The sequence below is a fragment of the Colobus angolensis genome, unplaced genomic scaffold (assembly GCF_000951035.1).
Source record: "Colobus angolensis palliatus isolate OR3802 unplaced genomic scaffold, Cang.pa_1.0 Scaffold51, whole genome shotgun sequence".
NCBI classification, from domain to species: Eukaryota; Metazoa; Chordata; class Mammalia; order Primates; family Cercopithecidae; genus Colobus; species Colobus angolensis.
In genome coordinates this window covers 2,155,103-2,179,042 of record NW_012118599.1, presented here as the reverse complement: position 1 = coordinate 2,179,042, position 23,940 = coordinate 2,155,103, and the positions used below count along the sequence as shown (strand labels likewise).

The 23,940-nt window shown below is 40.0% G+C and overlaps 1 protein-coding gene across 1 annotated transcript in view; it reads left to right on the top strand.

Moving 5' to 3' along the window:
• Window positions 1-7,655: 7,655 nt before the first annotated feature.
• Window positions 7,656-23,940, top strand: part of FAM83B (family with sequence similarity 83, member B) — a 100,498-nt gene continuing 84,213 nt past the window's right edge. The window contains exon 1 of the mRNA XM_011960197.1: window positions 7,656-7,723. The gene's annotated coding sequence lies outside the window, so the exon portion shown is untranslated. The remainder of the gene's footprint in view (window positions 7,724-23,940) is intronic.

The window sequence follows — 23,940 nt, the reverse complement described above, 5'->3', positions numbered from 1 at the left end:
AGGAGAGTAAAGAGGCTGGAGCTCAGAAAATGAGGTCAGGGGCTATAGGTTGAGGAGAGGTGGGAGGCATACCAGGTGGAATAGAGAAGTAGACAAGTCAGAGCATATATTTGAGAAAGCCACATTAAGAACTTTGTTGTTATCCTTCAGTAAATGTTTTATACCTTGAACTATTTCCTTTTTTAACACTTAGTGATTGCATGTCATTTAACATGTAGTGCTTGCTGGGGGAGCTATGCAGAGTATTCACTATATTTTAGAATCAATGACACAAAGGAAATAATAAATTCTTTCCTGGCATAAAGGAAATAATAAATTCTGGTTTTCCACTTCACCTTGTCCCCTTTCCAGTAGTTTTCTCCCATGAACACATACAATATGGTTTTGTAGTTCTCAGCTCCCAGGCTCAATGCCCCTTCTTGGTTTTAAAGAAATATTTTGTAACATCGTCTTGTTACACTAAAGCAATGAAATTTATTAATAATGTAATTTAGCCTACACATATAACTTTTAAAAATAATGTTATGTCCTGATTATAATGTAAATAAAAGGAATGTATAAAAAATGCTATTTGTCGTAGTATATAAACATTCATACACAAATATACTAGAAGACAGAAGAAGCTGTGAGAGGTGAGATGACTGACCTACAGATGCTAAGGAAGAACGATGAGTTTTATTATATCTCTGAAGCAGTTCTGTAGTGCTGTGACCTAAAAAATGATGAATAATTCTTAGCAAATGTCTACGTTAAGCAAAATATATTGTAATTGGATTCCTGTAATTCAGTATACATTAAAACCATGCCAAACATTTCTTGTATTTGTATGTAAAACGGAGAGAAGCTCTGAACTTAGGCAATTATAAATGAATTTTTCATCTTCATTTTGTCTGGCAGGGCTGCTGTTATTTGCCCAAGACATCAGATAATTTTCCATTGTAATGGATACATCACAGGACATTGCCATTCCCAGGCCCACCATATACCAGTACAGCACTCAATCATTGTAACATTTTCCAAAAGTTCCTTATGAATTGGTCCACTGAGAGCCACTGATCTGACTGGAAGACAAGACACTGGAAATGTCACATTATACCAGAAGACTTCAATAACAGCTGGAATAAATAAATAAATAAATAAACAAACAAAAATAAAAGGGATGTCATAAAGTCACATACAGTTGGCAGAAAAAATAGTAAAGGGATTAAGTCTTAGGCATTTTAAGGGGCCTACACCAGTCAAAGCTGGAATAAGACAATGTAGAGATAGATTTTGAACAATGACTAACCTGAAGCGAGACAGAGGAACGAGGGAGGCATTGTAGGCTGGAGGTCCATTGAGCAGAGGTGGGCAAAGGTGTGATGTAGAAATAAACATGATATGTCTGGGAAACAGTGATACAGAATTTCAGACATCCTCAAATTAGGCCTTCCAGAAAGGCAGTTGGAGTTGGCAGTTTACTGATGCTCCATTTTTGTTGTTGTTTTCTCTTTTTCTCTGTCTTAATTACAAAAAATACAAGTTATATCCCAGACCTCAGCTGAAGTTTGTGAAATCCAGTCCAGATTGTGACTCTAAGGACACCAAAAATGATCACTACTGATGTGTTTTTTTATAATTCCTACAACATATAGTAACAATGAATGTCTATGATTATGTTAGCAATGTTGGTGATAATGACCTTTCTATATTGCTATGATAAAATACCTTAGAAGATGGCTATTCATATTCATCCATAGCAATGATGAGTAACGAATGACTTCAGAAGCTAGATTTAGTATTTTCAAAGATGGTAAATATTGACAATTCTCATGTCTTAACAAATACTAATAACAAAAGATGAATGAATATTTTAAAAATTGAATAATTAAAATAATCAGTACTTGGTATGAAACAGATTCTATTAGCTCACTCTATATTCTGGTTTTACACCTAATGGCATGATTATGCTATTTACCAGTAAATACCAGCATGGTTTTTAATCTTATTTACATGTATCATGAAAAATGTAAGCAACCTAATATTTTCATGTTTGATCTGCCCAAGAGAAAGAGAAGAGGAAATGCTCTCATGAGAGAATAGGATCTAATGAGTTTAGCAATTTAAAAATTAAGGACCATGATTTTCTGCTATTTTAATTAAGTCATTTCACATCTCTTTACCTCATTCTCTAAAATAATTTGTTACAATTATCTAACCTTTTACAAATGTTTGCAAATTCAAAGAAATAATTACCCAGTACTACACCATAATTTTGAAGAATGGATGAAGCACACAGTATGATAATGTGTTTTTCATCCTTCTAAAGGAACTTCGTGGTGACCAAAACAGGAAAAAAAAAAAAATTTTAATCTACAAATCTATTGAATTTTATTACATTTGTTTCCACACCTCTTTTCACAAATGTTTGTACCATCTTTTTGAACTTCAACTGGTCTTTAATTAATTGTCTACACACCAATGAACACACAAACACCAGTCAAGGAATCAAATTAACACAGGATTCCTAGTTATATTATCTGCTATGCTTTATTAGTCTTTCTATCCTCTGCCCCAACCAGTGCTTGGCATAATGCCTTTTCTTTAGAAAGCTCTCAATAAATGTATTTATGGCACTTACATAATACTTTATGAACAATTTAAATGTGAGAGATATATAAAATGATTATGATGTTCATTTCAATAATTTTCACAGTAGTCTTACATGAAATGTCATAAGACAATTAAACTAATGTGATGATTCATCTGGCCACAGGTTTAGCCAACACTGACAGGAATTTTGCTTGGTAACTTCCCCAAAGTACTTGGGGAAAATATTTGTTGTTGTTGTTGTTGTTTTTTATTTTTTTGTGGAGACAAAGTCTCGCTCTATTGCCTAGGCTCCCGGGCTAGAGTGCAATGGCGTGATCTCAGCTCACTGTAACCTTTGCTTCCCGGGTTCAAGCAATTCTCCTGCCTCAGTCTCCTCAGCAGCTAGGATTACAGGCACGTTCTACCACTCCTGGCTAATTTTTAGTAGAGACGGGGTTTCACCATGTTGGTCAGGCTGGTCTCGAGCTCCTGACCTCTTGATCCACCTTGGCCTCCCAAAGTGTTGGGATTACAGGCATGAGCCACTGCGTTCAGCTGTGAAAATGTTTTCGAGAGACACATCCATTTTCTTATCATTAGATATGACATTCTTTCTGTATTAAAGGCTTTATCTGCCTGAAAACCATTGTCTTGAACTGAACTAAAATACATACATTCTAAAGCTCTTGAAGGAATTAGAATCTTAGTGCTCTTTTTGTGTACAAATAATGACTGAGACCTGGTAACTAATTGAAATAGCTTCTCATACTTCTCATACTTCTAAGGATTTTTGAAGAAACATGTTTGTTGAAAACAAATCAAGAACTGAAAAAAAAACACGTCATTCAGAGTATGATTTCCTTCTTTCCCAATAAAGTTAGTTGCTTTCTCTCTTCTATAACTCCTGTCTCTTTCATTGTTATCTATATTTATGTGTAGATATATTTTTTCTGGATTATTCTACTTTACATATATCTTATCAGTTAAATTATAAGTACTAGCTGGGCATGGTGGCTCATACCTGTAATCCCAGCACTTTGGGAGGCTGAGGCAGGTGGATCACGAGGTCAGGAGTTTGAGACCACCCAGGCCAATATGGTGAAACCTCGTCTCTACTAAAAATACAAAAATGAGCCAGGTGTGGTGGTGCATGCCTGTAGTCCCAGCTACTGGGGAGGCTGAGGCAGAAGAATCGCTTGAACCTGGGAGACGGAGGTTGCAGTGAGCCAAGACCGTGCCACTGCACTCCAGCCTGGGCAATAGAGTGAGACCCCATCTCAAAAAAAAAAATTATAAGTACTTTCAAGACAGGAAAAAATACCTGATTGCTTTTGAACCCCCTTGCATACCTGTTAAGTGTAACTTCATATTTCCACTAATTTGTTTGGACTTTAAATATTGTAGAATGGAAATATTTTTATAATTATTTAATAAATATTTAGATTAAATATTGTAGAAAGATGCAATGAAGATTGTAGTTTTTTCAACAGATATTGTTTTAAGAGCCTTTTTTTTTTTTTGAGATGGAATCTCGCTCTGTCTCTAGGCTGGAGTGCAGTGGCGCAATGTGCACCACCATACTCAGCTAATTTTTGTATTTTTAGTAGAGACGGAGTTTCACTATGTTGGCCAGGATGGTCTTGATCACCTTGACCTCGTGATCTGCCTGCCAAGGCCTCTCAAAGTGCTGGGATTACAGGTGTGAACCACTGTTAGTGTAATCTTCCCATCCATCCTGTTAGCTACTTTTAAAGAATTAACTGTAAAAGTCTAGTTTTAGTTTCTGTCTTAAATATAACCTATCCGTTTAAAAAATAATAGAGAATTTATTAGACATACTTTTCATATGGAGTGACTGAGGTTTTCTATCTCCCTTCCCATATCATCTGGACCTTGTTCATTACTCATTAGTTTCTATTCTCTGCTATTTCCTTTCCAACACAATTACTTGAGTACCTATAGCTACAGAAAGATTCCCAACAACCTGAAAATAACCTTTCATATGATTCTGCTCCTGCCTCTTCCTACTTTTCACATACGTGGCCATTTTCTTTCTTTCTTCCCCTCTATTGATGACTTTTGGCAGCTTGAAAACACAGTTATAACTTGGGCAACATGGTGAAACACTGTCTCTACAAAAAAATACAAAAATTAGCTGGGTTTGGTGGTGTTCACCTGTAATCCTAGCTACTAGGGAGGCTGAGGTGGGAGGGCTGCTTGAACTGAAAAGTTGGATGTTACAGTGAGTTGAGACACTACACTCCAGCCTAGGGGGCAGAGCAAGATCCTGTCTCAAAAAAAGAAAGAAAGAAAAGAAAACCTATTTATTTCTTTCACTTTAAATTCTACATCCAATCTATCTGACGCAAATCATATTGATTTTCAACCTCATTGGCTGTCAAATTGGTTTCCTCCTTTTCATTTTCACTATTCCTCCCCTTGTCATACTATTCACACTATAGTTAGGCATAACTGCTCTTCCTGACTCCCTAGAATTTATACCAAAGGCACCAACTGTTAGATTAGTCAACACATCACCAGCAAGAGACACAAGTCCATATTTTTCAAATTGCAATCAGAGTTCTTCCCAATCGGATTCCCAGTATAATTAATAGTAATGGCCACTTAGGTGCTTACCGCAGATCAAGAGCTGGGATGTTTTCCACATACCGTATCTAATTTATAATTCTCACAACAACCTTAGATTGTAAATAATTTTGACCTCATTCTGTGAGAAAATTACTCCAAACTTTATTTCTAAACGTATCTTCCACCACAGCCATGTGGTGCCCATGGCCAAATCAGGTAATTGATTTGTGAGTTCTGGAACTTGCTTTAACTTTCATCCTCTAGCCTTTACTCTGCTCAGCATCTAATCACATGCCAATTTCATTCTCCTGACAAGTTTGCTCATCAGTCAGCACCCAACTCAAATTCTAATAGTTCTGTAAAATTCTGTCCACATTCCTCACCTACCTTCTAGGCTCCATAGGAGCCTCAAGGCTCCTATGTATTTTTCCATCCCATTAAAGTACTACATAATTAAGGTATTACATGCCATAATACCTTTAATGGATTGTCCCTCTCCACTTCTATTTTCTGATCTTTTATTTGCTTTTAATAATGAACATTCTAGTAGATATCCTTCTTTCTTTGTGATTTCACTTGACTTAGCACGAATGCATATCTTAGTAAAATTAGACTTCCTGTGGGCCTCATTTTACTGTAAATATTCTTGATATTTTTAAAAATAGGATAAGTGTAGTCTCAAAATATTCATAGGTATTGCACCTTTAAGAAACATCCAGAATTATTCTCAAAGGTTGTAGAAACATGCCAGTATATTAAGTACCACACACAGAATATTAATTTAGTCAATGGATTGCATGCCAAAAATGAGGAAGAGAACTGAAAAAATACTAGAAAGTGAGATGTGAAAATTAGGAACAGAAGGAAAAAAATAAATACATAAAACAAGACAATTCTCTACATTATTTTGAAGAAAAGAAACTACAAATCAGACACGATTTGGAAGATTAGCTTTGTACTATCCTGGAATTTGCTTTTACTTTCCTGACTTTGGCCTTTGCTCTGATGTTTCAGTATCCAGACTAATGCGAATTTCATTCTTCAGTTTAAATCAGCACATCAGTTAGGGATTAATCCAAACCTTAATGGTTTAGCATTTTCCTAAACTGTTTAATTAGGGGCCAAATAGCCATGAAAGTCATTTTTAAGGGTCAATTCGATTTTATGATAATTTATATATTATGCCAGAAGCTTAAAATATGCCCATTATTACCCTAAATTCCATTCTTACAGTACTAGGCTGCACTTTAAACATTTGCTGCAAATGACTGTATCTTGAAGTCTACGTGATTACATAAGTTATTGTAAATACTCATGACAGATTTACTGAGGTGTAGGCAAGGAAATGAAAAATAAATTTTATTATTTACTGTATTTCATGTTAAAACTAAATTATACTGTCTCTACTTCAGTAACATTGCTCCGCAGTATCCCACCTAGAGTGGCCTGCTTTTGACGCACATCTCCCTAATTTAAACAATATCCTTTCATCCCAAATCTGTAACTAGGACAGTTGAGAGTCAGTACCAAAATCTTTGATGATATTTGAAATTCTGACCGGGCGCGGGGGCTCACGCCTGTAATCCCAGCACTTTGGGAGACTGAGAGGGGTGGATCACGAGGTCAGGAGATCAAGACCATCCTGGCTAACATGGTGAAAACCCGTCTCCACTAAAAAATACAAACAAAATTAGCCGGGCGTGGTGGCGGGCGCCTGTAGTCCCAGCTACTTCGGAGGCTGAGGCAGGAGAATGACGTGAACCCAGGAGGCGGAGCTTGCAGTGAGCCGAGATGGGTCACTGCACTCCAGCCTGGTCGACAGAGCAAGACTCCGTCTCAAAAAAAAAAAAAAATTCTTTTACATAAAAAGGTAAATGCACAAGCACTTTTTCCTGTACTTTTCCACTTCCCACGTCTTCTCCAAGCCTAAAAACTCTTAGGCGTTGAGAAGGAGTCTGCACTGCGGGATGCCCACTGGAATTACCTACTATGGATGAATCCACCCCACACTCTTGAGGGTGCTACAACCCTTGCTTTCACCCCGCGGTCCCCAGGCCTCTCCTCCAGCCCAGGGAGAAGCGAGGCCGGGACCACTGCCCCGCTCGGCCTAGATCCGCCTTCTTCCCAGGTGAGCGTCGCTGTCCTCCGGGATCGCTCCTCGCCCCAGCCCAGGAGCAGGGTGTCGGGACTTGTAATTGCCTCGTAGCCCCGAGGGCGGGCAGGAAAGAAAGGCTTTTTCATACTCTGCTGGGAGAGGGTTGGGTGGTTGAGTTCAGACAGGTTCCGAGCGCTTTCTGGCTGTTTGGGGTTTGGCGTGCCACGACTAGGGACTTGTTGTAACCCGTCTCCACTCCCGCCCCCTCTAGCGCTGCACCTAGGTCTCGGGGAGGCGCGGTTCGGGCCGGAATCAGCCTCCCTCCGCCGACTTGACGCTGGGCAGGTAACTCCCCTCCCCTCCCCGCCCTCGCCCAGGCGCTCGCTGCTTCCTGGGAGGCAAACCTTCGGCAGCGGGCGCGGTGTGGCGGGCGCGGTTGCGCGCGGCTTGGGGCGCTCCTGGCCGTAAGTGGGGCTCGGGCTCCCCTGCCCCGGACCACGGCGGGCGGGACCCCAGCGGGCGCAGGGTTGAGGTGCTCGGGGTGCTGGGGGGGCCCAGGGCTTCACCCGCCCCTGGCCGGCGCGGCGGACCGGAGGGATAGGGGCCTCCCCCTTGGGAGCGCGCGCGGGATTGGAAATTCCCCAGGGTGCAGAGCTCAGTTGCTTTAGTCTTTTCTACGTTTCTTTCATTGTCGTGTGGGTGCGAATGAGTTGAGAACTTTGAAAAGTTGTCTCAGGCGGAGTCGGTTTGGGTCCCCAAAGGACGGGCGCCGCCGCTCGTGGACGCTGCATTTGTTTCCTCTTTCCCAGTGTAGGAGTGCGCCGAGGACCCCGGGAGAGGAAGCGGGAGGAGAGACAGCTGGGAAGAGTCTCGTAGGAGGAAATCCAGGGTGGAAGCGAAGGGCGTGGGGGTGGAGGGTTCCGGGAAAAGGTGGGAGACCTTAGGTCGCTGAGGGGCGTGAGTGTTCTTTAGATTCGGAGTGAGGAGCAGCACTTGAAAAGACAGTTTTTTTCACACAACCTCTTAATTGTACAGAATCCCGTTTCTGAGTGCAGACGGGTAGCGACCTGTGTTTTTCAAACTTGGGTCGGCCTGAGTCTGGGTCTGTGTGCCCTAGCAGTTCTCCAGGAGAAAGTCTGTACCTACCAAAGTTTGAGAACTACTGCTCTAGATCGTGGTGAGTGAGAAGAGGAGAGTATGCCTAGAGCAGATTGCTCCTGGAATGGGACTTGGAGACTTTTGGCCTATTCTGTGTGATATGTGAGGGGACTTGCCTGTATAAGGTGAGTGAAGAGGCAGGGAATGTGCCTGTGTTCATTGCAGGGGTCATAGGTATGTCAAGAGACAATAGTGCTTTATAGGAGGAGGCTGGGAGCTTATGGGAACACAAGCTAGCTCGTTGTCTATGCTTGGAGTGGTGAGGTTATAGGGTCTCTCTGACCTAGAAGTAGAAATGAGAGCTCAGGCGGCCAGAACACTTAAGAAGAAGGTGTGCGGGTGGCAAGCAGTTCAGGCTGGAATTTAATGCCCAACACCTTATGTCCAAATTCCCATTTACAAACATCTTGCCAGGTTACTGGCAGGCACCTCCCTTCTTTCCCTTTCTCATCCTAACAAGTGCAAGAGCCCCGAGGAGGAAATCCATGACAGAGGCTGAATCATTGCTGACTAGCATCAGGAAAGGAGACAGTGATGAAAGGCACTTAGAAGAGAAAGCTGGTTTTTTTTTTTTGGGGGGGGGGGGTGGCGGTGGGAGGCTTCAAAATCATTGACGAATGAGAATAATATGAAACAGAATGATGGAAGGCTGGGAGTGCCGGTCTTTGTTGCATTTGTTTCTCTCTGTCTTCCTATAGTTCCCAGAAAAGTCCCCACACCTTCCAATTGCAAATTCCACCCCCTTGCCTTTGGGGCTCAGGCACACGTGGGGGGCGGTATACACCTATTTAGGGTGCTGGCTACACCCTCTAGAGCCTGCCTAAGGGGCTGGGTGGATCCTGCCTTTAAAGCTGGCAGGCTTTAGACCGCAGATGCTGAGAATTTATTGTGGGAAGCATTACCAATTGAACAGTTGCTGAAAGAGACTGTATAGATGCAGACAAACCACACCTCTGGTGCTGACTCAGTGATGTCTTTTACGTTTATGCCCTTGAGTTTATGACGCTAACTGGCTAAACTTTTTTGGGATGAAGTAATTAATTTTATTAATCTTTCTATTTTATTCCCTTTAGCGTCCACCGTTCTTTATAGTTTAAGGTGGAGGTTCATTCACTGAGTATTTTCTTGACCATGACTCACCTTGCAGCAACTCACCTACTTGTTTCCCATTTAATTACATTATACAATACTGAGTTGCCAAAATGTAATGTTATTATACTTTTAAGTGTCCAGAATCTTGGGGTAAAAACTGTGATCCCATCAAAGCAGGACTCTTCCAATACATAAATCTGGTTGGATGAGACCTTTTGAAAAGAGGCCACTTAGCTTAGTTTAATTAATTATTGGTAAAATTTCAAGTTATCCTTGTTTAGCTAGTTAGGTAAGTTTGCACATCTGTCCCTTTATAAGTTGCAAAATGTGACTGTCCCATGGATGTTTCACAATTCAGCTTTTTAAACACAATGTTTTGTTTATTTTGAAATGTGCTTTTGTTCCTTTAATTTCTGACCTGGAAATGGAATGTATTTTAGAATTTTGTTGTTGAATTTATCATTTGAACATCAGAATACCTCCACTCCCCTGTGGAAACAGAGTTCTAAATGACAGTTATTCACAGCCCAGCTTTAAGGATGCCGTAGAAAAAAATTTGTACAAATAGCACTTAAACTCCATCAAGAATTAAAGCCAACAACATTTCTCTGAGAAAATGTGTTAGAGCCTTCAGTGGGAGCTTCCTTCCCACTGAGGTGTGCCAATGGGCATGGGCACTGTCTAGAATTATCCTGGCCCCTAAGGGTAGAGCAGGCTTCCCAAGGGGATTGGGAGGCAGAGTGCTGTGGGAAGACAGGAGCTGGGGGAAATGGTAGGCTCCAGTGGAAAGGATACACATGGAGGTGACGTGGAGTTGGGGGCAAGTGGGCTGTATGCTGGGGAGGAGAGTGCACTAAGGAGGCAGGGGGCTAACATGTACAGAAGGTAGGGGTGGGGAATGGAGGGGGCAAAGGATGTTTTTGGGGGCTGTGATGCTGTAAGGAAGGTGAACCTGGGTGGAGAGATTATCCAGATTTGAGGGATATTCACTGGGCTTGCCGTCTATGTTGGGAAGTCCTAGAATCACATGATCATGAATGGTAGGAAACTTTTCCTCTCGGGACATCTAATTACTACCCAGTTTGTCTTTTGTTTTATTTTTACATTGTCCTTAGGAGTGGGGTGAGATGTCCCCTAAGGGCACATGAATTTTATCTTTTGAGCTGTGTCTTAAACAATTTGTAGATTACTGGTCCGTGGGGAACTTAAAGCAGTCATAGTCAGCCTCTCTTGCATACTGACATAGGGTCAGGTGTAATCTCCAGGTTACTGGCAGGGGCCTATGTTAAAGAGTTTATAGAGAAGTTATGCAGTGATGATGATTATCTAATGGCTCTAACTTTGTGCTCTTTTACACTATCCCTTTGATTAAACATATTTATTGACCATTATCTGCCAAGCAGTATGTTCCTGTCCAGGGGTAGGAAAGTGAAAATATATTCCTGGATCTTAGGAAGCTTGCAGTTTAGGGACCTAATGATGATTACAAGTACACAAATAAATAAATGGATCAAGTCCACTGATTTTTGTAGTTCCTTCCTATTCTCTGAACATCACAGCAGACGTTGTTTGTGTTCATTAATCATTTGTGAAATTGAACATTAGCAGCCCTGGGAATTGTCATGTTTTTTGACAAAGTATTAACATCCTTTAGGCTTGCAAGTTTTTCACTGGTATTGTGAAAGGTTTAGACTATGTGGCCACTCCTGTGTACCACCCACAGTGCTCTGAAATTCTCTGTGATCACTTCTTATTGAGAGTATCATAAAATAATGTTAACTAAGGTTTCCTCACAGTATCACTGTGAAGCTTATTATTTCCACTACTTTGGCCAAATTTTCATTTCCAAGGGTTTTCGTTCTTTATTTAACATCAGGTTCCTTCTTTGATTACATAAACATTACTACTTGGGGAATAAAAGGCAGTTTTCAAAGCACTAAAGAGTGACATCGGCCGGGCGCGGTGGCTCAAGCCTGTAATCCCAGCACTTTGGGAGGCCGAGACAGGCGGATCACGAGGTCAGGAGATCGAAACCATCCTGGCTAACACGGTGAAACCCTGTCTCTACTAAAAAATACAAAAAACTAGCCGGGCGAGGTGGCGGGTGCCTGTAGTCCCAGCTACTTGGGAGGCTGAGGCAGGAGAATGGGTTAAACCCGGGAGGCGGAGCTTGCAGTGAGCTGAGATCCAGCCACTGCACTCCAGCCTGGGCGACAGAGCGAGACTCCGTCTCAAAAAAAAAAAAAAAAAAAAAAAAAGAGTGACATCTTCCATCTCAATGGTGGTAATAGAATCAATCAACATGAGATGTTTGGGCTGTCATTTATATATACACACTAACAATTATGGCTTTAATTCTTATTAACAGCATGTTCCTCCAAATAACCTAGTCTCATAAGACTCATTCAGATTTTTTTTATTATTATTATTCCCGAGACAGTGTCTGGCTCTGTTACTCAGGTTGGGGTGCAGTGGCGCGATCTCTGCTCACTGCAAGCTCCGCCTCCCAGGTTCGCCATTCTCCTGCCTCAGCCACCCAAGTAGCTGGAACTACAAGGGCCCGCCACCACACCTGGCTAATTTTTTTTTTTATTTTTAGTAGAGACGAGGTTTTACCATGTTAGCCAGGATGGTCTCGATCTCCTGACCTCATGATCTGCCTGTCTCGGCCTCCCAAAGTGCTGGGATTACAGGCGTGAACCACCATGCCTGGTCTCAGCAGATGTTTTAAAAGTACTATACTTTAACGGCCAGATGTGGTGGCTCACACCTGTAATCTGAGCACTTTGGGAGGCCGAGGCAGGTGGATCACAAGGTCAGGAGTTCAAGACCAGCCTGGCCAAGATGGTGAAACAGCATCTCTACTAAAAATACAAAAATTAGCCAGGTGTGGTGGCGGGCGCCTGCAGTCCCAGCTACTCGGGAGGCTGAGGCAGAGTATTGCTTGAACCTGGGAGGCAGAGCTTGCAGTGAGCCGAGGTCACACCACTGCACTTCAGCCTGGGTGACAGAGTGAGACTCCATCTCAAAAAAAATTTTTTTTAAACTGCTGTATTTTTTCAAATATAACTTCTGAGTTATTTGTTAAAGATGGGTGCAATATAGCTAAGATGTTTTTAGAGTAAGTAACTGTTTACAGTGATCCCCCGTGGTTCTTTTTTTTAGTTTCAACTCTTCCTTTCCAGTTTCATCTTTATTGGCCTTTTCATCTTTTTTGTCACATCTCATCCTTTCTACCCTCCTTTTGTCGCTTCGCTTCCTTCTTTTTTCTTTTATGCTTCTCTTCTCTTCCTTCCATTATGTTTTTCTCTTCACCTCCCTTCTCTTTTTATCTATCCCTTCTCATTCCTTCTGATTTACTTTTTTACCTGTTCATCTTTCTTATCTCCCATCTCATACTTCTGTTTAGTTGTCCATTTCACCATCTGTTGAACTACTGATTTATTTACATTTTGTTTTGTTTTTTTGAGATGGAGTCTCACTCTGTTGCCCAGGCTGGAGTGCAGTGGTGCAATCTTGGCCCACCACAACCTCCACCTCCCGGGTTCAAGCGATTCTCCTGCCTCAACCTCCCAAGTAGCTGGGACTACAGGCACGTGCTATCATGCTTAGCTAATTTTTGTATTTTTAGTAGAGATGGGGTTTCACTATGTTGGCCTGGCTGGTCTCAAACTCCTGACCTTGTGATCCACCCGCCTGGCCTATTTACTGTTCTTTATTTCTGTCTGTCATCTTTATCAGCACAATTCTCTACTTTGGTATTCTAAAAACCTGTACAATTAAAATTAGAAGCATATCTCGTTTTATTGTGCTTTGCTTTATTGGACTTTGCGCAATTGTATTTCTACTAATTGATGGTTTCTGGCAACACTGCCTCAAAGCAAGTCTGTCAGTGCCATTTTTCCAACAGCACATGTTCACTTTGTGTCTCTGTGTCACATTTGGGTAATTCTCACAGTATTTCAAATTCCTTCATTTTTATAATATCTTTTTTGGTGATCATTGATCTCTGATGCTACTCTTGTAACTTTCTGGGGGTGTTACAAATATGTGCACGTATGACAGTGAACTTAGTCTATAAATGTTGTGTGTGTTCTGACTGCTCCACCAACTGGCCATTCCCCTGTGTCTTTCCCTCTCCTTGGGCACAATATTGAAATTAGACCACTTAATAACTCTACCAGGACCTTTAAATGTTCAAGGGAATGGAAGAGTTACATGCCCTCATTTTAAATCAAAAGCTAGAAATGATTAAGCCCAGTGAGGAAGTCATGTTGAAAGCTGAGATAGGCTAAAAGCTAGACCTCTTGTACTAGATGATTATCCAAATTGTGAAAGCAAAGGAAAAGTTGTTGAAGGAAATTAAAAGAGCTACTGCAGTAAACACACACATGATGAGTGAGTAAAATAGCATTATTGCTGATAGGGAGAAAGTCTTATTGGTCTAGAGTTCAAGGCTGTTCAATCTGTGGCCTGCAGGCCCTATGCAGCCTAGGACGGTTTTGAATGTAAACTTTCTTAAAAGATTATGTGATTTTTATTGCAATTTTTTGTTTTGTTTTATTTTTAGCTCATTGGCTATTGTTGTTAGTGTATTTTATGGGTAGCCCAAGACAATGCTTCTTTCAATATGGCCCAGGGAAGCCAAAAGATTAGACACCCCTGGATAGATCAATCCAGCCACAACATTCTCAGTCAAAGTCTAATCCACAGCAAGACCTTAACTCTATTAAATTCTATGAAGGCTGAGAGAGATAAGGAAGCTGCAGGAGAAAGGTATGAAACTAGCAGAGGTTGGTTCCTGAGGTTTAAGGAAAGAAGCTGTCTCCAAAATGTAAATGTGCAAAGTAAAGCAGCAAGTGCTGATGGAGAAGCTGAAGCAAGTTATCCAGAAAATCTAGCTAAGATAATTGATGAACAAGGTGACACTAAACAACACGGTTTTAATGTAGGTGAAACAGCCTTCTAGTGGAAGATGATGTCGTCTGGTATTTCAGAGCTAGAGAATGCCTGATTTCAAAGGATAGACTGACTGTCTTTTTAGGGGTTAATGCAGCTGGTGACTTTTAAGTTGAAGCCAGTGCTCATTTACCATCCCAGAATGCCTAAGGTCTTTAAAAATTATTCTAAATCTAGTCTGCCTGTGTTCTATAAATGGAACAACTGCTTATAGACAGTGTACCTGGTCACCTAAGAGATCTGATGGAGATTAATGTTGTTTTCATGCCTTCTAACACAACATTTGTTCTGTAGCACATGGATCAAGAAGTGACTTTGACTTTTAAGTTTTATTATTTAAAAAGACATTTCATAAGGCTGTAGCTGCCACAGATAAGTGATTCCTCTGATGAATCTGAGCAAAATAAATAGAAAATCTGGAAAGAATTCCCAATTCTGCATGCCGTTAAGAACATTTATGATCCATGGGAGGAGGTCAAAATATCAACATTAACAGCAGTTTGAAAGAAGTTGCTTCTAACTCTTGTGGATGTCTTGGAAAGGTTCAAGACTTTTGTGGAGGACGTAATTGCAGATATGGTGGAAATAGCAAGGGAACTATTAATAGAATTAGAAGACGAGGCTGATGGTGTGGCTTAGTTTCTTCAGTGTCATGACAACACTTTAATGGATGTGGCATTGTTTCTCATAGATGAACAAAGAAAGTGGATTCTTGAGATGGAATCTACTCTCGGTGAAGGAGCTGTGAACATTGTTAAAATGACAACAAAGGATTTACAATATTATAAAAACTTAGTTGGTAAAGCAGCAGCAGAGCTTGAGACGACTGACTCTAGTTTTGAAAGAAGTTTTACCATATGTAAAATGCTGTTAAACAACATTGCATGCTACAGAGAAATCGTTTGTGCAAGGAAGAGTCAATCTTTCTGACAAACTTCATTATTGTCTTATTTTAAGAAATTGCTATAACCACCCCACCCTTCAGCAACCACCACCCTGATCAGTCAGCAGCCATCAACATCAAGACAAGCCCCTCCATCGGCAAAAAGATTCAACTTGCTGAAGGCTCAGATGATAGTTAGCATTTTTTTGGCGATAGGTATCTTTTGACTAAGGTTGTTCATTGGTGTTTTAGACATAATGCTATTGCACACTTAATAGGCCACAGTATAATGTAAAAATAACTTATATATGCACTGGGAAACCAAAAAACTTTGTATAACTCATTTTATTGCAATACTCACTTTATTGTGGTGTCTGGAACCCAACCTGTATTATCTTCAACGTATGCCTAGGTATGAAAGTCAAATTTTATTTTCTAATACAAGGCAAATTTTATTTTCTAGTAGCTAAAATATAAATAAAATTGACAATTACTCTTTAAACATTGTAAGCACAATATTCAACAATATGTTTCTAATATTTTATACTTTTAAAAAATTGTTCCTTTTCTTCACATTGGAACATATGTGCAGTGGTCATCTGATCAGAACCAAAGAGTCACTTCTTTTGGCGTGTACAGTGAAATTCATCTTTGCTTTAATTCAAATTATAAACATCCTGCCACTAACTTCAGAATTTTCATTTTTCCAGTTTTCAAAATGTATTATAAGTTCAAATTGCAATAAAATATTCAAATAAGTGTGCAAATACATGGTAAAAAGAAATACAATGATATTATTGAAACTGCATATTGACATGCTAGCAGCCCCATGTACAGTAAAATGAAATACTTAGTAATGATAGATTAAACACTGGAATTAGTAAAGTTGTTCTGAGTGTCAATCTCTCATGCAGAAAAGTTCAGGATTTTCAAATGTCGAAAGAACTAAGTAGGAGATCACGTATACATATAATTGAAAATTACAGCATATGGCTACAATTTCTGTGTCTGTTAATGTCAGACAAAAACATCAGTCCATATACATTGAACGAAATATAGAAAGTGCTTTATTGCAGAAGCACTTATTTGTATGATACTAGGCCAATTCATGTCCACTGATATCTCAATATATTATCTGAGAAATCTGTCACTTTTGGTTCATACTCAAAGCCATACTTATAGCTCTGTTATTAACATAAGGTCTTCAAACTTTTTGAAATTCTATATTTTGTTTATGGAGTGGCTTCACTCCCATTTAGCATGTTAAATCTTGTATGTGGAAGAATTGGAATAAGTCATTTACAGGAAAAGAACAGCGTTAAATCTCTCCAAGGTCATTAGATCCAAAATGTGATTCCACAGAAATTTCAAGTGGATCCAAAATACGATTCACCAAAAAGTGGGGGCAGGAGCCCTTGAAATCCTAAGTGTGTGTGTGGATGTATCACACACAGAGAAAATGATTTGATAAAATCATTAATTACTTGAGTTAAAGAAACGAATAATCTTTCATTTTAATGTAACAATGTAGAAATTCCATTGTCTCCCAAATAATTCAGTTTATTTTGTATACATATGAGAAATATTTTTGATTTGTAGAGAGGGTGGTTAAAACTGAAACGAGAAGAAAGGTTTAGATAACATAATCAATGATGATTCCATGGAAAAGGTGCCTCGGTCTTTTCACTTAAGATATATAGTGTTGTAGCAATTTCTAAATAATGGCCACACCTCTTTGGGGAAAGCTTAATTGAGAGACTAAGCGAGGAACCCTGTCTTTGAAATCAATTAGAACTTTGAGCTGCAAAGGAGTGGAAAAAGCAAGATTTACTCATAGACTCACATATCCACACCCACAGGTAAACTGTGCAAAGCAATAAGTAAACCAGTGATAACTGCAATACTATGTGGCCAAGTCGTCTCCTTCTCCCTCACTGTTACGCTGACATAGGCCTTAAGGACAGATGAAAGTGAAATAAGCTGCCAGGTGCATTTTCTGGTTCAGGTGTGGTTTAAGCAACTGTGACTAGCAGAGTTCTATAAACATCAGCTTTGTCTCAGAACTGCAGTCTTCCAAGTTAGCGCCGCTGTCAGAAGAATTGAGCACAATTGTAGAGCGAGAGAGCTGAGAAACCAGGTTACTATTTGTAGGGAAGCCACAAGTCCTAGAAATCTGTCTATATAAATCCAGTAGCATTTTACACATTTAAAAGCTATATTTCTTTATTTCTTATTTATTAACTTCCCTCTGTACAAATTCTCTATAAACAAGTGAAGAAGCCAACGAAAAAGGTTATTTCAAAAAGAATAAAAAGTTGAACTAGAGTGGGCTGGTTTTCTAATCAGGTTTGTTGGCAGTTTCTGGGGTAACAAAGAGAAAAGCACTTTTTTCACTTGTGATACAGCTGCCTAGCCAGGCTTGATTAAAAGTGAATCCTAAGGGAAATGACTAATAAAGAATTGGTAGGCATTGGGATTATTTTAGATATTCTGATTATTTATATGGCTCTTTAACCACGTGAAAACTAAAATCTTTCCAGGCTAGATATATTATTAATATTTAATATTATTTGGCATTCAAACTAAATAAATTTGTGTCCACTTACGCAATCGGCACAAAATTATTTGTTTTAAAGCCTCTACTTTATAACAGTCTGAGACTGCTTCCCTGCTACTGCATGTATGTAACAATTTCAGTTTTTGTGAAAAGCTGTTCCTAACATAACAAAATATATTTTCTTAAGACATTTTATTTATAGACTTCCTCACTACTTTCTAGTTGAGGCACACTACCCTTGTTAAATGTATTTGGGAAGCCATTGTAAGAGTTCATATTGGAACATACATTTATTAGTTTTCCTACAGCATTTACTCTGCAAATGTCAGCATGTACCAAGAGTGACTTTATTGCCTTTTAGACTTAGAGGTGGGGCAGGAGGGTACATGACATTCAGCATTTCACTCTATGGGGCTCTTGTTGCCTGTGGTGTTTTTGTCTAAATATGTCTTTGTTATAAATTATACTACGTTTCTGAAACTGAGGTTGAAAGAGACTGAACCCTACTTCCTATGGTGTTCAGGGGATTGTATATGAGTGTTCTGAAGTGAGGAGGAGGAAGAGGAGGAGGAACCTCAAGGTGAATAAGTAAGGGGTAGGTCAATAGATCTCTAGTTATTTCTCCTTTATAATTATACCGTGAGGGCAGAACTGAATTTACTTGTAATGTAAGAAAATAGGTCTTATCCAAGACAGTGATGATACCCAAAATATGGAATAACCAACATGATGGGGCCACTGGTAAATTAGAATATACTGACTCAGTGGCCTTTAAGCAGCTGTTATTTTACTGAAGGGGGTACAGGAAATAGCACATAAATAAATAAATATTTTATTTCACATAATAAGTGTTATAAGTTAAAGCAGGGTAAAACGATTAAGTATGGCAGAGAGCGTGGGTTCTCTCTACAATGGGTAGTCTGGAAGACCTCTCAGAGAAGGTGGCATATGGGTAAGATAGAAATGAAAAAAAAAGGATCATTCCAGGCAGATGGAACAGCTGGTGCAAAGATCCTAAATCGGAAATTAACTCAGGATGTTAGGTGTAAAAGAAAACCTGTTGCATATCCAGGGAAGATGTCTGTAAACCAACTGGATATGTGAATCTAGAGGAGGAGGGAGCAGTGAAGTCTGGAGGTTTGCAAGTCATTCATGGATATAAGGCTGAATGGGATTTTTCTGGGAGAGTAATGAGAGAAGAACTAAGAGAGATGGCAACTCCCAAGTCCAAACCCTGATAACAGGAAATCAATAGCTTTGATGACACTTGAGGAAAATTCTTAGTCTTCTGCATATCTCAGCAATGATTTTCAGATACCATTGGCACTAACAGTAGTCACTATTGAAAAGTCATTTCCGGCCGGGCGCAGTGGTTCACGCCTGTAATCCCAGCGCTTTGGGAGGCCGAAGTGGGCGGATCACGAGGTCAGGAGATTGAGACCATCCTGGCTAACACGGTGAAACCCCGTCTCTACTAAAAATACAGAAAACTTAGCTGGGCATGGTGGCGGGTGCCTGTATTCCCAGCTGCTTGGGAGGCTGAGGCAGGAGAATGGCGTGAACCTGGGAGGCGGAGCTTGCAGTGAGCCGAGATTGGGCCACTGCACTCCAGCCTGGGCGGGAGAGCAAGACTCCATCTCAAAAAAAAAAGAAAAGAAGAAAAGAAAAGTCATTCCCCCCACCTATCTGACATTTTCAAGAAAAGGAGGTTCTCATCCTGTTGTAAGTTTTGCCTACCTTTAGAGTAGAGTGAGGGATGCATTCTTCTTGAAAAAAGAATCTAGATTCATATTTGGATGACTTATTGGATGAACTTAAGCCTTACACTATTGTGTTATATCAAGTTGTAAAATATAGACTTCAGCTTCCCAGGGACTGCTCTGAAATATACAGTTACTTCAATTTCACCTTATTGATATACGAAACATACATAACCATAATTTATTTAAACACCCAATTTATCTTTTCTTGCTATTGAAATAAGTTTATATAATAACTGATACCAGAAACACCAGAAAAAATGAGTCATGCTTTATAGTTAATTTGTATCACTACTTGTGTAGAAAACACAAGTCTTGGTAATTTGTCTTGTTATGATGAATGAAAATGCCCAGAAACTGTTTGCTGAATGACTTTAACATAATAAAACAATGAGAAATGCAAATTTTATGGAGAATCCCCAAAGACACTTGATGCCACCTTTTTTCTTCTGACAAAGTTATCATTTGAAATTAATATTTATGTTTTTGATATAGATCTATCCATTTACCTAATCACCTTTACAGTACTCAATGCATTTCTGGTTATTCTTTCTGAAGCCCTTTATAAATGGGTAATATTTTATATTACCAAAAACCTAACCTTGATTTAACATAAGCAAATGTGTGTCAAAATATAACAATTTCTCTATGACTATTAAAATTCCTCCCCCCCCACTGCCCCTCCCCCCCACCGAGACGCAGTCTCACTCTGTCACCCAGGCTGGAGCAATAGCGTGATCTCAGCTCACTGCAACCTCTGCCTCCCAGGTTCAAGCAATTCTCCCTGCCACAGTCTCCTGAGTAGCTGGGATTACAGGTACCCGCCACCACGCCCGGCTAATTTTTGTATTTTTAATAGAGACTGGGTTTCGCGGTGTCGGCCAGGCTGGAGTCCAACTCACCTCGTGATCCGCCCGCCTCGGCTTCACAAAGTGCTGGGATTACCGGCATGAGCCACTGCGCCTGGCCATAAGTATTATGATTTTTTTAAATTTATTTTTTAGCAGTCTCTAGTTTATACTTTAGTCAACTCTCACTCTGTTGCCTTCAGTTATTAAGGCAGTATATCATGAGCTTATTTAACAATTATGTACTTACTGAGCATTTATAATTGTGCTAAACAGACATAATCTCTGCTGTCATAGAGCTCACAATCTAGTGGAGAGGGTAGAGTATGATGCATTTAAATAATGCATGAGAAGGGATAACATGTATTGGGGATTACTGTGGGAGCTCCTTTCACTGACTGTTGTACTAGCTCCTGAGAGTTAGGCATGACACTGTGTCAGTGAGCTACTTACTAAGCCCTAATTAAGTACATCTAGTTATTTTAATTTTTTTCCTTTATGGGTCTGTACCCATGTCACTTTAGCTTGGATATTCTGTACTTGTTCATGTGTTGCTCTGTAAGAATTATTAAACTTAGATATGCAGGGTTTTGAATCACCAATTACAGCCAACAATCTGTGAATGAGAAAAGAAGTGGTCATTGTAAACTCAAAAATAACTGTTGAGGTACTTCTTTTAAAAAAATCTTTCCCCATTGCAAAATAATACATATTCATTGTATTGTATTATTAATGATTTAACATTGTATATATAATGAGTTAACAAATGTTAAATACAGAAAAGTGAAAAGAAGCTTCAGAAAACCACCTGTAGAACCACTACTCAAGGAAAACCACCCTCATTATATGTGTCTGTGCGCGCGCGCGTGTGTGTGTGTGTGTGTGTTTTCCTTTTGTTTTTGGGTATATTTTCTCCAATTATAATTTTGGTCTTACATAGTTTTGTAGCCTGCTTGTTAGCTACATAACATTGTAACAAGCTTTTCTGCATGCTATTAAAACCACTGGAGGCAGCTTTTAACATTCTTGTTTTGTTTTTGCATTTGAATGGTGATGTTGATAATGTTGCTTAGTTAACTTAGAAAAAAAAACGAAGCTGGAGATTCTGGGTTGGTAAACACATTGACTTGCTGAGAGGGGGATGTGCTTAGAGAAGGCATGAAAGCTCTCCACTCCCTCTATACTCTTATACCTTGCCCTATACATTTGGTTCTTCCTGAGTTGTATCCTTTATTGTATACCATTAAAAAAATTGTCAAGTTGTTTCTAAAACATATATGGAAATGCAAAGGGACTAGAATATCCTAAACAATCTTGTAAGAGAAGTACAAAGTGGAGAACTTACATTGAGTAATTCTAAGACTAACTGTTAAGCTGTAGTAACCAAGACTGTGTGATAGTGATGTATGTATCAACAAAGAGATCCATGGAACAGAAGAAAGAACCCAGCAATAGACCCTCCTTATATAGTTATGACACATTCAACCAAGGCATGAATCAATTCAATGGGAAATAGAATGTCTTTTCAGTAAATAGCCCTGTAACAACTGTATTGTGTGTGTGTGTGTATAAATATATGTACATAATCGTATCACACACCATATACAAAAATTAATTTTAGATGATTCAAAGACCTAACATTTAAAATCTAAAACTATAAAGCTGCGTAAGGAAAATGTTTCATCAAAATATAAAACTCTGTTCTGTACATGTTCATGGCATGTTAACCACAGACTTCCCTGAGCCTCGACTCATTGCTCTGCTTATCCCTGACCCTCTCCAGGACTTGAGGGTATTGTGGTTGTTCATATTATAGTCTCGAACTCATGACGTCAGATGATCTGCTTGCCTCGGCCTCCCAAAGTGCTGGGATTGCAGGTGTGAGGCACCATACCAGGCCATGGGTATTGTGTTTTTTTCAAATTTATTTTTTAGTAGTCTCTAGTTTATACTTTAATCAACTCTCACTCTGTTACCTTCAGTTATTAAGGCAGTATTTCATTATTAATTTGAGATGAATTTGAGCAAATATTTCTTAAGATGAGAGTTTAATATTTCATTCTTTATACTGCATCAAAATGTCCCAGTATAGAAGTAGCCTAGGCTGGGCCTAGTTGCTCATACCTGTAATCCCAGCACTTTGGGAGGCCGAGATGAGTGGATTACTTGAGCAGTTTGAGACCAGCCTGGCTAACATGGCGAAACCCTGGCTCTACCAACAATACAAAAACATTAGCCAGGAGTGGTGCGGCATGCCTGTGGTCCCAGCTACTCAGGAAGTTGAGGTGGGAGGATCACTTGAGCCTGGGAGGTGGAGGTTGCAGTGAGCCAAGGTGGTGCCACTGCTGACAGAGGGAGACCCTACCTCCAAAACAAACAAACAAACAAAAAAGAAGTGGTCTCATAAAATGAGAGGATCGGTCCATGATGTGGTCTCTTGGTTTCTTTCTGGCCCTAAATGTCATTTCAGTTTAAAAAATGATGGAAGAAGCAATGAATCCCAGGTAAAATGACCCCAAATCTAGTTGGAGTGTTTCCAGACAGAAAGGTCCGGCTGCTTGTTCTCACTGTCCAGTAACGAGATGCAGACGGACTGGGAAAGAAGGGAGTTTATTTCTGCAACCGGTTATAGGGAAAAGGCCTGAGTAACTCACCAGACCAACTCCAAGTTACAAGTTTTTTTCTCGTGCTTAAGTACATTTTAAGCTCCATGCCTACTTGTGGGAGTGTACCTACAAGCCGGAGTGTTTCATTCAATCTATATCTACTCTTTAACTGTAGTCTGGGAAGTTTTCTCTAGAGTCTTGGAAAGTTTCTTAAGTGGGCCATGGTACAAGGTAGTGTAAGAATGCCTTTATTATTCAATCAGACGTTAGGGTCTAAGAAAACCCAGGTAGGGTCATAATGGGTTTGTTTTCATATTCCAGCCCTTGTACTCCAGTTTCTCCAGTTCTTTAATGTTTAACTTATACACCCATCAGAGTTATAATAGAGGGTTAGTAGAAACTGACTCTTCTGGTGGCTAATGGGAGCCTGGCTTGCCACAGAAGGCCACAGGTTTTGAGAGGCTATAGGTCTCTTCAGATTATATGACCGGTCTGGGCTGGGTCACAGGAGGAGGGGAACAAAAGGAGAAGATGTAGTCCAGCCTTTGAGCAGCATCAGGGTATAGTTGGAGTGATCCAAGGCACACCCTAAAAACAGTGAGGGAAGTAACCCTTGCTGAGGAAGCTAGGACTGTGGGAAGGACACTAGGTGACAGTTAACAGACCTGAGTTCTTTCCCAGGATGTGACTTTCAGTATGTGGTCCGTGGTGGACATTTGCTGCTGCTTCCGTAAAATGAGAGGCTAGCGGATCAGCAAGTGTTTCCTCTTCTTTTTTAAAAACCTGTCATTGGCCGGGCACGGAACCTCACGCCTGTAATCC